Here is a 16917-nt window from a genome sequence, read left to right as displayed (position 1 = left end):
AAATTCACCAAGCTTGGACTAGAAGAATGCGAAGTATGTGAAATTCACCATCAGCATGTAGCTGAGGCTGGCCATAATCATGATTCACCAACAAACGAACCAGCAATTGATCTTTGTGAAGCCTGCAAAATGTGGCACGATCATAATCTACGGGCACGCACATCTCGCGAAGAATATCAAAAGGATAAAACCAATAAGAAAGCAATAATTATGTCCGTTGATCTGCAAAAGGTATTTTTTTGCATTCAATAACAACACATGAATATTTATTGAGTATTGATGTTTATTACAGGTGGTTTAAATACCAAGGATGGACTCTTATAAAACCGTCATATTAACGAAGCGAATAAACATTTTGCACCAAACGTTTGCTCCAGTTGGAGGAGCAAAGCATGGTTTAGTTTATGGTTTCGTTTGGGATGAATCCATTAGCGGAAGAAAGGCATCAGACATCACGAGCTGCTTTCTAAAATATCTGCAAATTGAGCGGAGCGCTAAGCATATTGTGCTTTGGCTAGATAATTGTAGTAGTCAGAATAAGAACTGGAATCTGTTCTTATTTATGATCCTTCTTGTAAATTCAACGTTGCTTGAGACTAACGTTATTGAATTTAAGTATTTTGAACCGGGACACACCTTTATGTCCGCTGATTCGTTCCATCATGCTGTTGAAAAACGAATGAAATCAGCTGATAAAGGGGAAGTTCATACATTTGAAGATTTTTATACTTGTGTCAACACTGCTCAAGAAAATTCCGTCGCAGTGAAAATGCAGGTATTTGATTTTTTTACCTGTGATATGACATGCAAACCGGCAACAAAGCTGAGACCTCGACCGAAACTTAATGAGGTGAAGCTTATCATATTTTCAAGAGGATCGTATAATTTTACGTACGCCAATGAATTTTCTGGAGCAACAAAATCGTGCAACTTCTTCACCAGAGAACAAATCAGGAAAGTTCAATCACCTGATTTCGACATTTCATCTACGATGCATATCCGGATGTTACCAAAAGGAGTCAAACTTACACGTAAGCAAGGAATAATACAAAAAATTCTACCGTTGTTGCCTCCCGACAAAAAAATGAACTGGTATAACCTTCCAACCCACGATGACATATCGGATGAAGAATCATAATACCAATGAAGGAGCATAATAATAATGTGTGATTATATTGTAACATTTACCATTTTCATTTCCCTTGCTCTTTCCATTTATTATACATCAATAAAGCTGTTATTAATAAATAAAAACATTCTTTCCATAATATATTTAATTAAAGAGTCTTGCGATAAGCTGTAAAACCGAAAAATTTCTGAATCTTTAACATTTATTTAAAAAAAAATTATAAAAGTTTAACATAAAACAAGTTTGGAATCCTGAATCTTCCGATTTTCAACTTGATGCCTGTGACCACTTGACTATAAAACCATCTTACTTGATGTTAAAAAAATTCCCTATTAAAAACACACTGGTTGCTGCGCTCGGTTTCAGACTGATCATGCACATTAGACAATTTCTCATTTATATTGCACATTAGCCATCTAGTTTTTCAAGTCGTTTATCCGCACGAATCAATTTTTTCAAAATTGTATACAGTGGGGACCTTGACAAAAGTGCCACATATCAGCTAACACCATTTTCTCGATTTTGACAAAAATGGCTTATTAGCCAATTTCTCATTTATGGGCAGTTTTGCTGTGATCAATGTGCACTAAATTTAACATCGACATCGACTACAAATGGAACTAACACTATTTTGACACACGTTTTTTGTTTTTTTTTTTTTTTAACTCTTTAATTGTTTCAAATTCAAAATAAATTACATTTCATTTTAACCTAGGTGCTCCAGTTACTATAGTAACTTACCAGCCTTAATTGTTATGATATATAGGTAAGTGTTTTTACATTGTTCCTGTCTTGGCAATTCAGTATTTTAAACAGGTTTTGTAAACCTGCATGTCAGTATAACAATTGATATCTTAAAACTAAAAACTAAAACTAAATCTTATCTAAGTATAAAGAGAATTAATCGTTGCAATTGAGGATTGCAACGATTTTTGCCTGAAATTATCAATTATTTTGTTGGACATTTGTTCTAAAGTCTCAACATTCGAAATTCTATGTACTTCGGTAGTACTGTACCAGGGAGGCAACTTCAAAATCATCTTCAGAACTTTGTTCTGAATCCTTTGAAGTGCTTTTTTCCTGGTAGTGCAACAACTAGACCATATTGGCACAGCGTAAACTTGTTTAAATATTAGAAGTTTATTCGTCAGGTAAAGTTTGGATTTCCTGTTTATAAGAGGATACAAACATTTTATATATTTGTTACATTTGGCTTGAATGCCCTCAATGTGATCTTTAAAAGTTAATTTTTGATCAAGTATTAATCCAAGATATTTCACTTGGTTTGACCAGGAAATTGGAACTCCGTTCATAGTAACTATGTGACTACTACTAGGTTTCAAAAACGAAGCTCTAGGCTTATGTGGAAATATTATAAGTTGAGTTTTGGAAGCGTTGGGAGAAATTTTCCATTTTTGTAAATAAGAAGAGAAAATATCTAAACTTTTCTGCAGTCTGCTGCAAATAACACGAAGACTTCTTCCTTTACCGGAAATGCCTGTGTCATCAGCGAACAAAGATTTGTGGCAACCCTGAGGCAAATCAGGGAGGTCCGAAGTGAAAATGTTATACAATATAAAGGGTGATACGGTCAAAATTTGGTCAATATCAACTTGACGTATTTCTTTCAATTTTGCATTTAAAAAACCTGAACACCCCTCATTTTGAAGGTGTGTGTGTGTGTAGAATGTTGCTCCTATTTTGATTTTGGAATTCACTCTTCAGTTGTCAAAATGCCGTCCAAGCAAGAAGTGCAGCGTATCAAAATTTTGCTCGCGCATCGCGAAAATCCGAGCTACTCGCACGCAAAGTTGGCAAAATCGCTAAAAGTTGCCAAATCAACCGTTACAAATGTAATTAAAGTGTTTGGGGAACGTTTGTCGACAGCCAGGAAGTCTGGATCGGGGGGAAATCGAAAACCGGAAGCCGCTGAGACGACAAAGAGAGTTGCCGGTAGTTTCAAGCGAAACCCTAACCTCTCTCTCCGAGATGCCGCAAATAAGCTGGGTGTATCGTCTACAACCGTGCATCGAGCCAAAAAACGAGCCGGACTATCGACTTACAAGAAGGTAGTGACTCCAAATCGCGATGATAAACAAAATACGACGGCCAAAGCGCAATCCCGGAGGCTGTACACGACGATGCTGACGAAGTTTGACTGCGTGGTAATGGACGACGAAACCTACGTCAAAGCCGACTACAAGCAGCTTCCGGGACAGGAGTTTTATACGGCAAAAGGAAGGGGAAAGGTAGCAGATGTTTTCAAGCACATGAAACTGTCAAAGTTCGCAAAGAAATATCTGGTTTGGCAAGCCATCTGTACCTGTGGCTTGAAAAGCAGCATTTTCATAGCTTCCGGGACTGTCAACCAAGAAATTTACGTGAAAGAGTGTTTGAATAAACGTCTGCTGCCTTTCCTGAAGAAACACGGTTGTTCCGTACTGTTTTGGTCGGATTTGGCATCTTGCCATTACGGTAAAAAGGCCATGGAGTGGTACGCCGCCAACAACGTGCAGGTGGTTCCCAAGGACAAGAACCCTCCCAACACGCCAGACCTCCGCCCAATTGAGAAATACTGGGCTATTGTCAAGCGGAACCTAAAGAAGACCAAAAAAACTGCTAAGGGCGAGCAGCAGTTCAAGGCAAACTGGCTTTCTGCGGCGAAGAAGGTGGACAAGGTGGCTGTACAAAATCTGATGGCAGGGGTCAAGCGTAAGGCCCGGCAATTCGGATTTGGAAAAGCGGAAGCCTAACTGAATATTTTTCCTGAATTTTATACTAATTGAACTTGAAAAAGAAATTTAATTTGATTTTTTAAATAAACGATTTCACCGATTTACACGCGTTTTCCCTTGACCAAATTTTGACCGTATCACCTTTTAGGCCCAAGAATGCTACCCTGAGGAACTCCTGCTCTAACAGGTAGTCGATTAGACACGTTTTTTGTTGATTTGCACCTCAGTACTGTACACAAAAATGCCATGCATGTTGTGGGATAAAACAGTTCCCAAAAAATACGTTATTTTTTTTCTGTAGCTGCATCATTAGTTTTAAATGAGGTCTCTGAAACAGAGAAGAGAGTGAAGGTTGCATTTTATGATAACGCAACAGGCAGTTGTTTCCCCTATCAGAAGGTGGTACTTAAAATATCGAACAAAATTTTGGTTCACATGTCAGCGAAGTAGGGGAGGAAGGGTTATTACGATCATACGATTGACTTTAACTGATCTTCATTTTTATGTATTTGTGCGGTTTACATGTATTACTTATCAAGTGACACTTCTTCTTCTTCTTCTTCGCATTTCAAGCTTATTGCATATCGCATATTAGCTTATTGCGTGCTCTCAACTTAGTGTTCTAGATGCACTTCCACAGTTATTAATTGAGAGCTTTCGATGCCTGTACCATTTTTGCATTGGTATAATTGTGTGGCAAGTCCAATCATACTTCTATGCCCAGGGAAGTCGAGAAATTTTCCAACCCGAAAAATTCCTAGACCGGACCGGGAATCGAACCCAGCCACCTCCAGCATGGTCTTGCTTTGTAGCTGCGCCTCTACCGACTGAGCTAAGGGAGGCCCCAAGCCCCAAGTGACACAGATGCGTCTTTTCAACTTTAGTTTCTTTGAATTTTCAATTTTTTTTTTTTTTTTTTATCTAGTTCGTTTATTTGGAAGGCTCAATCGCGTTAGCTTTACGGAGCCGATAATTCATTGTTCACTGTGTGTAACAAAATTCACTTAATTCTATGTCTAGTAGGAGTTGGGCCGATTACTCGCGGCTTACTCGAGGTTAGAAGGGTACATTTTCGAAGGATAGGATCAGGGGAGGAGCTTGGGGTAGGGTTTCGTTGTCTCATCAGAGCGTTGTCGCCAGTATGAACGGTAGTGCTGTTCTAGCTTCGTCCGGAGTTCAACCGGCTATGGTGGGTGACCAGTGGGCGACGATGAGACTCATCGAGACGGGGGGACAAGACAAACAAAAACTAATAAAGAGAGACAAAAGACAAAAGGAATTAAATTCTTATACTAGACATTTGAAGAAAAACATAAACGGACTGCATATAGCAGAGATCACGGGTTGCCAACACGTCTCTGATAGGAACATAGGGTTGTCTTCCTTGGGCCTCGAGGGTATTCAAAAGTCGCTCTCTGGCGGCGTCATTATCCGTACATTGCCAAACTGCGTGTTCGATGTCATCGTAACCGTTTCCACACCGACAGATGTTGCTGTCCACGAGGTTTATTCTATTGAGATGAGCATCTAGCGAGTAGTGGTTGGACATAAGTCTACTCATCACGCGAATGAAGTCACGACTTAAGTCCAAGCCTTTAATCCACGCTCTCGAAGAAACATTAGGAATAATTGAATGTAACCACCGTCCAAGATTTCCAGTGTCCCAATCGGTTTGCCAACTCGAAAAGGTACTCTGACGCACTAAATGGTAAAATTCATCGTGTGAAATTTGCCTGTCATACAATTCGCCTTCCTGCGCGCCCACCTTTGCGAGAAAGTCCGCCTTCTCATTGCCTGGGATTGAGCAATGTGAGGGGACCCATACAAAGGTAATCATATATGATCTTTCGACCAGCACACACATCTGCTCCCTTACCTTTGAAAGGAAATAAGATGAGTGCCTACTTGGTTTCATCGACCGAATAGCCTCAATGGAACTGAGACTATCCGAGAAGATGAAGTAATGGTCTGCGGGCATGTTGGAAATCATCCCCAATGCGAAGTTGATTGCTGCCAGCTCAGCAACAAAAACGGAACAAGGTTCCTGAAGTTTGCGGAAGGCGCTAGAGTTTTCATTGAAGACACCGAAGCCAGTGGATCCATTGAGACGGGACCCGTCTGTAAAATATCTTTTCATGCAATTGACTTGTTGGTACTTTTCAGTAAAAATACGCAGAATAATAATAGGTCGAAGTTGATCGGGAATCCCATGAGTTGCTTGTTTCATGGTCAGATCATATTCAATTGAGGAACTGCGATTGGTGAAGTGAACACGGTCTGGAGTGTAACAAGGAAGACACATATCTGACGATATGTAGTGGTGGTAGATTCTCATAAATCGAGATTGTGTGTTCAGCCCAAGAATTTCTTAAAAATTTGCAATTATAAGTGTGTTCGTCACTCCGCATTTGATTAGTATTCTGAGAGAGAGCTCCCAGAAACGGTTCTGGAGGGGTGTTACTCCTGCCAGAACCTCGAGACTCATGTTATGCGTTGAGTGCATACAGCCTAGAGCAATACGCAGACAACGATATTGAATTCGTTCCAATTTTATTAGGTGACTTTTTCTTGCCGAGAGAAAGCAGAAAGAGCCGTACTCTAGAACAGAGAGAATAGTTGTTTTATAAAGCGTTATGAGGTCTCCCGGATGAGCACCCCACCATGTGCCGCAAATTGAACGGAGAAAGTTGATCCTCTGCTGACATTTTTGCTTCAAATACGTAATATGGGCATTCCAAGTGCACTTTGAATCAAACCAGACCCCAAGGTACTTGAAAGACAATGATTGAGTAATGTTTCTGCCCAAAAGATTAAGATGCATTTGGGCTGGGTACCGCTTTCGAGTAAACACTACCAGTTCAGTTTTCTGCGGCGAGAATTCGATCCCTAGATTCCTAGCCCAAGAAGACAAGTTATCTAAGGAACTTTGCAATGGTCCTTGCAAGTCCACGGCATGTGGACCTCTTATGGAAACCACACCGTCATCTGCAAGTTGTCTTAGCGTGCATTGTTCTGCCAAACAGTTGTCGATATCTTTGACGTAAAAGTTATAAAGAAGAGGGCTGAGACATGAGCCTTGGGGCAGGCCCATGTAGCTAATTCTGGAAGTTGTCAGTTGTCCAAGGGAAAAGTTCATTTGCTTTTCTGACAACAAATTGTACAAGAAATTATTTAAAATTCCAGAAAGTCCACATCTGTGCAGATTGTCTGACAGAATTTCAATGGAAACTGAATCAAAAGCCCCCTTAATGTCCAAGAATACTGAAGCCAATTGCTCCTTGTGTGCAAAGGCCAGTTGAATATCTGTGGAAAGCAGCGCTAGACAATCGTTTGTTCCTTTGCTCTTGCGGAACCCAAATTGTGTATTTGATAGCAAGTTATTTGATTCGACCCAGTGATCGAGTCTCCGAAGAATCATTTTCTCCAACAATTTCCTAATGCACGAAAGCATAGCAATCGGACGGTATGAGTTATGGTCAGACGCTGATTTGCCAGGTTTTTTAATGGCTATTACTTTGACCTGTCTCCATTCAGGCGGTACAATGTTGTTTTCTAGCAAGGAATTGAATAAATCTAGCAAGCGTCTTTTAGCGATATCTGGGAGATTTTTCAGAAGATTGAATTTAATCATATCGCTTCCCGGTGAGGAGTTGTTCGATGAAAGAAGAGCCATAGAGAAATCCAGCATTGAGAATGGTCTATCCAGAGAGCCGCCGCTAGGAGACGCTTCTCGAAGAATATTTTGTGCTGGAACTGAGTCCGGACAGACCTTTTTAGCGAAATCGAATATCCATCGGTTGGAGTATTCTTCACTCTCATTGAAAGATGAGCGGTTACGCATGTTGCGAGCCACCCTCCACAAGGTGTTCATTGAGGTTTCTCGTGAGAGTCCCTCGACGAAATTGCGCCAATAACCGCGTTTTTTTGCTTTGATTAATTGTTTCAGCTTTGTCTCAAGCTTTGAATATTCCTCGAAGTAAGTGGAGGTTTTGTGTCTACGAAAAGCTTTGAAAGCATCAGATTTTTCTACATACAATTTTGTGCATTCTTCGTCCCAACCAGGTTTGGCTGGTCTCCTTTTAAAGGGTGCACTTGGAACTTTTCTTTTTTGTGCTTCCAGTGAGCTTTTGTAAATCAAATCGGCTAGGAATCGATATTCTTCCAATGGTGGAAGCGCATCTATTGATTCGACACCGATTGTCACCGCCGTTGCATATTTCTGCCAGTCGATGTTCCTTGTAAGATCAAATGGAACCCGAGATGGTTCTGCAGAGTGAGGGCCACACTTTATTGAAATGATGATTGGTAAATGATCGCTACCATGGGGATCATTGATAACCTTCCACTGACAATCCAATGATAGCGATCTTGAACACAAAGATAGGTCGAGTCGGCTTTCTCGAGCCGGAGGTTTTGCTATACGTGTCGCTTCACCAGTGTTCAAAATAGTCAAATTGAAATCGTCACATAAATCGTAAAAAATAGCCGCTCTATTGTCGTCATATAGATCGCCCCACCCAGTACCATGGGAGTTCATATCACCCAGAATTAATACTGGGGATGGAAGAATCGAAACTAGATTCCAGAGTTGACTACGGCTAATGGAGGTTCTTGGTGGAACGTATACTGAAGCTATGCAAAGATCTTTGTTCTTCACATTTATTTGGCAAGCAACGATTTCGACGCCGGATAGAGCAGGAAGGGAAATTTTGTAGAAAGGGTAGCACTTTTTGATCCCTAAAAGTACTCCTCCATAAGAATCGTCTCTATCCAGGCGTATAATGTTAAAATCGTGGAAGTTGAGTTCTTTATCGGAAGAAAGCCATGTTTCACAGAGAGCAAATATATCACAATCAGAATTGTGAAGTAAAAATTTGAACGAGTCTAGTTTAGGCACTAGACTACGGCAGTTCCACTGTAGCACAGTGATCATATCTTCAACCTCGTTCGACGAATTATCCATCGAAAGATATGATTGATGCAAGGAGGGGCCATGAAACAGTCAATTGCTTAAGATATGATTCTAACATTGGAAGCAAGGCAGAAACTAAGCTTCTTAGAGGGTCTTGTATGTTGAACATGTTTAATATGAATTCCACAATGTCCGAAAAAGCTAGCAAACCTCGTTCGGACTTGGGAATTTTCAATTATTATTAATTACAGTTCCTAGTCCTATCAGGCCTATTTTAAAGTATGACCACCTTGGTGGGATTGGTTTGATTTGAATTGGAAAAAAGGAGACTACTTATAACTACTATTTACAACTACAACTAACCTACAAGTACTATATACACCTAACCTACTATATACAAAATGCTTATCAAAGCATGTTCTGATAAATTACATTTTTCTGCAAATTTAGTCTTAATTTCGTTAATTCTTGAATCTATTTTGGCAATTCCTGCCTCTTCGTGTAAATTTGTTATTCTAGTGTCGAAAGGACGATCAAGTACCATCCTCAGCACTCTATTCTGAGCGACCTGGGTTTTGTTCCTGTGAGTCTGTGCACATGATTCCCACACCGGAGCTGCGTAGAGGATCGCAGGTGCTATGATTTGTTTGTAGACGGCCAGTTTGTTCACCCTTGAGAGGCGGGATCTGCGGCAAATCAGCGGATACAGACACCTAACCAAGGTAGAACACTTGGCTACAGTTTTCTCTACAAGCGAACGGAAGAGGAGCTTTTCATCGAACAACATCCCGAGATAGGTTACTTCGGCGAATCACTCAACCCTTGTGCCATCCAAGATTACAGTACAAGAGTTTCAGTTTGGGCGATTGCCGATGGAGGAACATGATCGGTTGAGTTTTGGAGGCATTGATTTGGTGGCATAATCAGCAAAGTCGTGAAGGCATCGTTGAAGTTTGTTAGTTATTTCGCGAGGCATCCATCCTTTGACCGCTATTGCGGTATCATCTGCGAACAGGAAAAACACGCAACCGTCACCGAGGGGAGGAATTTCGGAAGTGTAAATGCTATAAAGCAATGGGCCTAGCAGACTGCCTTGCGGGACTGCTGCTGGGATGGAAAACGTGTTCGAAAGACAATCATTCAACGATAACTTAAACGACCTTTGCTGGAGGTAGTTACGGGTGATTTTAACCAGATGTAATGGGAAGTTGAAACTACAAAGCTTGTACTCAAGTCCGCCATGCCAAACATTGTCAAACGCCTTTTCAACGTCTAACAAGGCCATGGCTGTGGACTTGGATACAACTTTGTTACTTCGGATGTTATTCATCACCCGTACTAGCTGGTGATTGGTGGAATGCCCCTTTCTGAATCCAAATTGTTCCTGAAGGAGAATGTTATTTTCCTCGACAAACTTGAGCAAATTATTGAGAATGAGTTTCTCGAAAAATTTGCTCAGCGCTGAAAGGAGGCTGATTGGTCTGTAGCTTGAAGACAATGTTGGATCCTTACCGGGTTTGCGGATTGGTATGATTTTAGCTTCTTTCCAGATGCTTGGAAAGTAGTGCAGTTCCAAGCATCTGTTGAAGAAAGTGGTTATAAGAGACTGCACTTTCATGCTGAGTCTCTTCAAAATCAACTTGAATATACCGTCAAACCCGGGAGCCTTCATGTTCTTGGTGCATTTCAGCGGTGAGCAAATCTGTTTTACTGTAATCATATCGGCCGGAGGCACGACACAAGGGGAGGCATCTAGGTTTTGAACGCATTGCGCAACCTGATCTTCGAGCGGACTTTGGATATTCGAGCCAAGCAAATGCGATGAAGCGACATGCTCGCCGATCGCATTTGCTTTCTCCTGTGGGGTGATTAAAAGACGATCGTCATCATTTTTGACTCTGAGAGCTGGAACGGGTTTGGGATGAGTTTTCAGGTCCTTGGCTACCTTCCAGAATGGTCTGGAGCGGTCGTCCAGATTCTGGACAACACGGCCGAAACTTTCATTTCGGAGTGAGTCCATTCTGGAAGCAATCTGCCTGTTCAGATCGGCCATTTCACGTTTTTTGCCCAGATCTCCAGTCCTCTGAAACTGGCGTCTACGAACATTTCTCAGGCGAATCAAGAATTGGCTGTGGGAATCAATGGCAATAAACTTACCCCTCCCAGGAACTCGTCGGACGCACGCCTCGTCAGCCACGGTTATGGCTTGGTGGAGTCCCTCCAACGCTCGGTCGATGTCCTCCACGGTGTCAAGCGGCGGGTTGTCGATGATGTGCCTGTCTACCACGCATCCAAATTGGGCCCAGTTTACGCGGTGGTAGTCCTTGTCGTTGTAGCCCAGTTTAGCCACCACCGGTTGGTGGTCGGAGCTGAGTTCGTTCAAGGCTACCGGCTTGGACAAGCTGGTATTTGACAGGAACAGGCCTAGCGTCGATGGGTTGCCCGCAGGTGAGATGAATGTTCGCTCATTCGAAAACCAAACGTAGGAAAGCCCATGCTGCGAATGGTCGAACAGCAGACGACCGTTCTGGTTTTGCTGGTAGTTCCGCCAGGCCTCATGGCGAGCATTTAGATCTCCTCCAACTACGAAGCGAGAACCGGTACGGGTGATGGTGGACAGGTCCTTCTTGAATTTAGCCGCTAGTCCACTGCTGGCGGCATATTGTCGAGGGCAGTAGACGGCGATGAACTGGACGTATCCAGTCGACGACTCCACCTCCACACCAAGGCCCTCGATGATAGAGGTGCGGATATGGGACAAACTTTAGATGGGTCTCGGTTAGAAGGCCCACGTCGATGCTGTGCTTGCGGATGAAGTCGGCAAACTCAATCTCTTTTGCTCTTACAGAGCAAGCGTTCCAGGTGACGATAGTTAGCGGCTTAGACGCCAAACTGGATGATGAACTTACCGAGCACTTGGATCTGTTCGGGCTTATTGCGGCACTTACCAAGAGCACCGGACATGTTGACGAAAATTTCCATCAGTTCATACGCTGAGCTGTTGGTTGTCTCCAGAAACCAGGGGGGATGAAGATCTTTACTGCCGGTAATCGCAAGTCAGTCCCATCTGCATTTTTATCAATTTTGAGTTAGCATCATTATTCAGTTTATCTTTCTATGTTTTTTTTAAGATGTGCTATTGAAAAAAGGTGATATGTTCAAGATAAATGAAAAACAATACCAAGTCAAATTAACCCACAGCGAAAAGTAACCGCAAGACAGTCCCATTTAAAAAAAAATATGTTAGAAATGTTAGACAACACATCGCATCATGAGATTTGTCTCAAGACAGATTTTGTCTACTTTCCCAAGGGTATCTGAAACATGTCCGGATGTGACCAATATAGTTCTTACGATAGTCAGTTTGACCTCCAATGAATGGGGCTTATGATCTAATTTCCGTCCTACCAAGTACAACCCGCTTTTTACCTCTCGTTTTTGAACGGGTTTGATAAAAAGGAATATTTTTGTCAATGATGACTTCTAAATTTATTCTCCTTTCGATACGTACCATTGGATTTGATAAAGAGTCACAAATTGTTGAGATATTGCTTAAAATCTAATACTGCTTCTTGATTCTAAATTCGTCCTACGAGTTTCAATTACGTCCAAATGCATTGAAAGCACTCCGGTAGCATCAACGTCATCCAAGAACAATATGCTTGAAGCCGATTTTTTGGTTCTTTATGTTCGATTATATGTCAGTTATTGACAGCTGATGTAAACAGGAGTTTCAGCTTCGTTTATGCGTTTGGTCTCGTTGCGGTAGGTGAAAATTTATAAATTGCGTGGAGTTTTAGATGGTTGTTTCGGTGTATTTCAGTTGTTTTTTCTATCGCTCGATGTAATTACCTATAAGAGGGAAGTGCATGAAAGCGAATTCACGGTGGCTTCAAGAATCAATGACCGTGCTATTTATGACCGTGAGTGGATGGTAACGTATGAACGAAGCTTAAAATCACTATGACATCAACGCCACCATTACTACTGACGGCAGCTTTAAGAACCAATGGCCGTGCCAGAGGATTGATTGAAACGCAATTAGATTTTCTTCGTCCTACTGATAAAGGGTGTCCACGATGAAATTTCCACACTATGAAATTGCTCTAATTTTTAACCGTTGGGTAGAATTTAATGAAAATTTGGGTGGATTTAGTTCATAGTGCATTATTTACATCCTGCAAGTTTTAAAGTCCTGTGATCAAAACTCGCGGAAATGGAGTCGAAAGAACAGCTCGTACGTGATAAAATCTTGCGCATTCATCACGAGAACAAGGATCTCTCGCATCGTTCCATCGCTAAAACGTTGGGAATCGCGAATTCCACGGTGTCACGAGTGATTAAGCGGTTCGAGGAACGGTTGACCACCGATCGGAAGCCCAGAAGTGAAGGAAAAAGTATTCCGTACAACACCAAAAATCACAACCGCGTAGTTGGGGCCTTCAACCGAAATCCGAACGCCTCCGTTAGGGATGTGGCTAAGAAGCTGCACCTAAGCCGAAGTTTTGTCCAGAAGGCCAAAACTAAGGCTGGGCTTCGAACGTTCAAGGTACAAAAGGCCCCTAATCGCGACGAGAAGCAGAACAAGTCCGCCAAAACCCGTGCCAGGAAGTTGTACCTCAACATGCTGACGAAAGTCGAATGCTGCATCATGGACGACGAAACATATGTGAAGGCCGACGTCAAACAGATCCCCGGCAACCTGTTTTTCACGGCCAAGGATAAGTTCAGCGTTCCGGAGCATGTCCGCACTCAGAAGATGTCCAAATTTGCGAAGAAATTCCTGGTTTGGCAAGCCATCTGCACGTGCGGGAAGCGGAGTGCACCTTTCGTGACCCAGGACACGATGAACGGACAGGTGTACATAAAAGAGTGCCTCCAGAAGCGGCTGCTTCCTCTCCTGAAGGCCCACAACGTCCCAACAATCTTCTGGCCGGATTTGGCCTCATGCCACTACTCCAAGGACGTGCTGAAGTGGTATGCGGACAATAAAGTCAATTTCGTGCCGAAAATGTTCAACCCTCCCAACACTCCGGAGCTCCGCCCCATCGAGAAGTACTGGGCGATTATGAAGCAGCACCTTCTTAAACGACCTAAGGTAGTGAAGACAGTCGAGGAACTGAAGAAAGTATGGGTTTACATGCAAAAAAACGCTTGATTCACAGGTTGTGCAAAATCTTATGGCCGGGGTTAAGGCCAAGGTGCGGGCATTTGCGTATGGACTGTAAATAAAATACGAGTAAAATGGTAAAATGAAGTTTAATAGTTATTTCTCAATCCCTGAAAATTTGATGGCAATCGGATGTAAACTCGAATTTTGCGAATCAATTTTGTGTGTGGCAATTTCATCGTGGACACCCTTTAAACGTAGAAAAACGGGATTCGCTAGGAGCGCTTCTTTGAGAACCATGAGCCTAAATATTCATACAATGCGCTCTTATAGGATTTATGTTGTAGCTAATGAACTAACGTATCGGAACAAATCTATTAATGATTTGTGTACGGTGGAATCATTATTATTGATTGATCTTTTCTGATCGATAGAACGGAAATGGGCGATTAAGACGAAGTAGTGCTCTACCCTATGGCTTCGAATTCTCATGTGATTTGATGTATCGCTTGATGGATTTTGATTTAAAAAGGATTTACCACTACTTCCCCGGGGATACCCGGAACATGTCCGGGTGTGGCCCACATGGTGCTAGTCACTCATCATGACTCTTATTGATCTTATTTTAGAATTCTCATGTGAATTGATTTATCGCATGGTTTGGCACATTTATGAAAAGCTGTAGTCTGATGAAGACCCATACTGACCGGAATATGTTCCAGCCATTGCTCTGGAACCAGCGGAACAAATCCAGAAACATTCAATAACGTTCTATGGGACCATGGTATCTTTCTACTGTTCAATAGACGAGTGCACGGATGGATTTGAGTTCACTCACTCGACAAAAAGTGACACAACAGCGGGGCCCTGTTTACTAAAATTGAACACATGAATAATACTCACGTAACATTTGAAACGGGTCTATTAACTTTTGTACACAAAACTTGTTAAGTCTTCACGCGAACCGAATACGCCCACGCAAACTAACAAAACCATCGGGTAGGGGAAATTCTCCCCTTCCTGATAGTGCTCTTGGTTTGCGTGAGCGTACTTCGGTTCTCGTGAAAAGGACCTAGCAAATTATTTACAAAAGTTGATTATTCATGTTGTTGTGTCAATTTTTTTCAGTAGATGAACAAAAGTTTACTCGTGCACTCGTCTTTACTGTGCTAAACTAATGCAGCATCGTCATGGAATTGTGACTGACTTGCGGTTATTTTTCTCATTGACGTTAAATGTAATCGACGCATTTCGCGCCAAATCGTATTCGGAGCTGGCAGCCCTATCAGATTTCAATGAAACTTTCTGGATGTGTGGACCTTGACTAAATATGCCACTTTGCATACTCAGTTTTTCTAGACTAACATTTGAGAAGGGCCAAACTTTTTCAAAAAAATATTATGGAAAAATCACAACTCCAACAAAAATGTGTTGTATGGATGACTTCTAGGAAATTGTCCAAGTTATCGAAAAAAAATACTGGAAAAAATTTCATTTGAGACCTACACTGAAAAAAATCGGGTGCTGATTAGACAAAATTGAATCGCAAATTGAGCTTCATTGGATTCTGAGATGATTTTGAGCTTCACTGGCAGTGCGCAAAACAGTCAGGTTCATTGAGTCATTTTGATATGAATATGAACTGCCATCTGCCTCATCATTCACTGCCTCGTGAGAGTCTGAATGATTCAGAGGTAAACGAGTCACTGACAGCCGAGCACTCAGTCAGTAGCTCAGTCAACACGTTTATTCTGCCGTGATGGTACCCAATATTTGTTTTGAATGACTGAGCGTGCATTTTCTATGGAAAAATGACTCAATTACATGCTGTGTGAGTGAATGCAAGCGGTGTGCGTCGACTGCTCGTGAGAGACTGAATGTTTTTGTTGGCTCCTTCATTGCCTCGTCCTTTACCGTTTGGTACAAACGGTCTGCACAGAGAAATGGATTGAATAGTGCAGTGCTTTCACACTCAGCCTAGGCAGTCAATAATTGTAAGCTCTGTTCACTGGTTTAGCTTTGTGTGAAAATGGCAAATCAAAAAAAAAATCAGTTCAGACATGAAAAAGTTTTTGTAAGAAAAACTTTTTTTCCTTAAAAGTGCCCATCTCGCGATGCATGGACGGATGGTAGTAAACATAATTACCTAACTTGAGGCAAAGTTTCATCCAAATCAAACATGGCCTTTTTTTAAATAGACTTTAAATTTTAAAAATCGATTTTTTTCAGTGTAGGTCTCAAATGAATTTTTTTTCAGTATTTTTTATTTTCGATAATTTGGTCAATTTCCTAAAAGTCATCCATACAACATAATTTTGTTGGAGTTGTAATTTTTCCATAATATTTTTTTGAAAAAAATCGGCAGAAAAAGTTTGGCCCTTCTCAAATGTTAGTCTAAATACATTTTGGAAAAACTGAGTATGCAAAAGTGCTTATTTATTCAAAGTCTACACATCCAGAAAAATCTGAGAGGGTGCTGCCAGCTTCGATTCGATTTGGCGCGAAATGCGTCAATCGCAAGTCAGTCCCACTCAGATTTTGACCATAAAATAAAAACTTCACTATATTTTTCCAATATTTTTGGGTAAACATAGATGCATTCTATCACATTGTACGATTATTTTTAAATTTATCCCTCCAAAATAAGTGTCAAATCAGAAGACTTGAAAAATCTTTGAACGTCGTTTTCTCATTTCCAGATTTTTACAGATGGGACTTGACTTGCGGTTATAGGCCGTTTAGCCAGCAGAATCACCGGAAGTTGCTTGAGCGGGATGCACCCGCGAATTGGCTTGCCTTTCCTGAAGAGCACGAAGAGGCGGGAAATCCTCTGTCCGAAATGCCGGGACTTTGTCCTTTTTGCGTCCTGGTTGGTTGATAGTTGCCGCCTGTTTTCGGATGCGTTTGAAGTCCTCGGGTTTGGAGCACTGCACAGTGGCTTATTTCGAGCAAAAAAACAGACGCAATTCAGAAACGGGTTTTCAGCTTACGGAAGATAGTGAATCTTATGTAAAAAATTCCGGGGAATCTC

The sequence above is a fragment of the Ochlerotatus camptorhynchus genome, unplaced genomic scaffold (assembly GCF_037179485.1).
Source record: "Ochlerotatus camptorhynchus isolate MF236.1 unplaced genomic scaffold, CSIRO-AGI_Acam_v1.1 ptg000141l, whole genome shotgun sequence".
Lineage (NCBI taxonomy): Eukaryota > Metazoa > Arthropoda > Insecta > Diptera > Culicidae > Ochlerotatus > Ochlerotatus camptorhynchus.
This window is presented reverse-complemented; position numbering follows the sequence as displayed.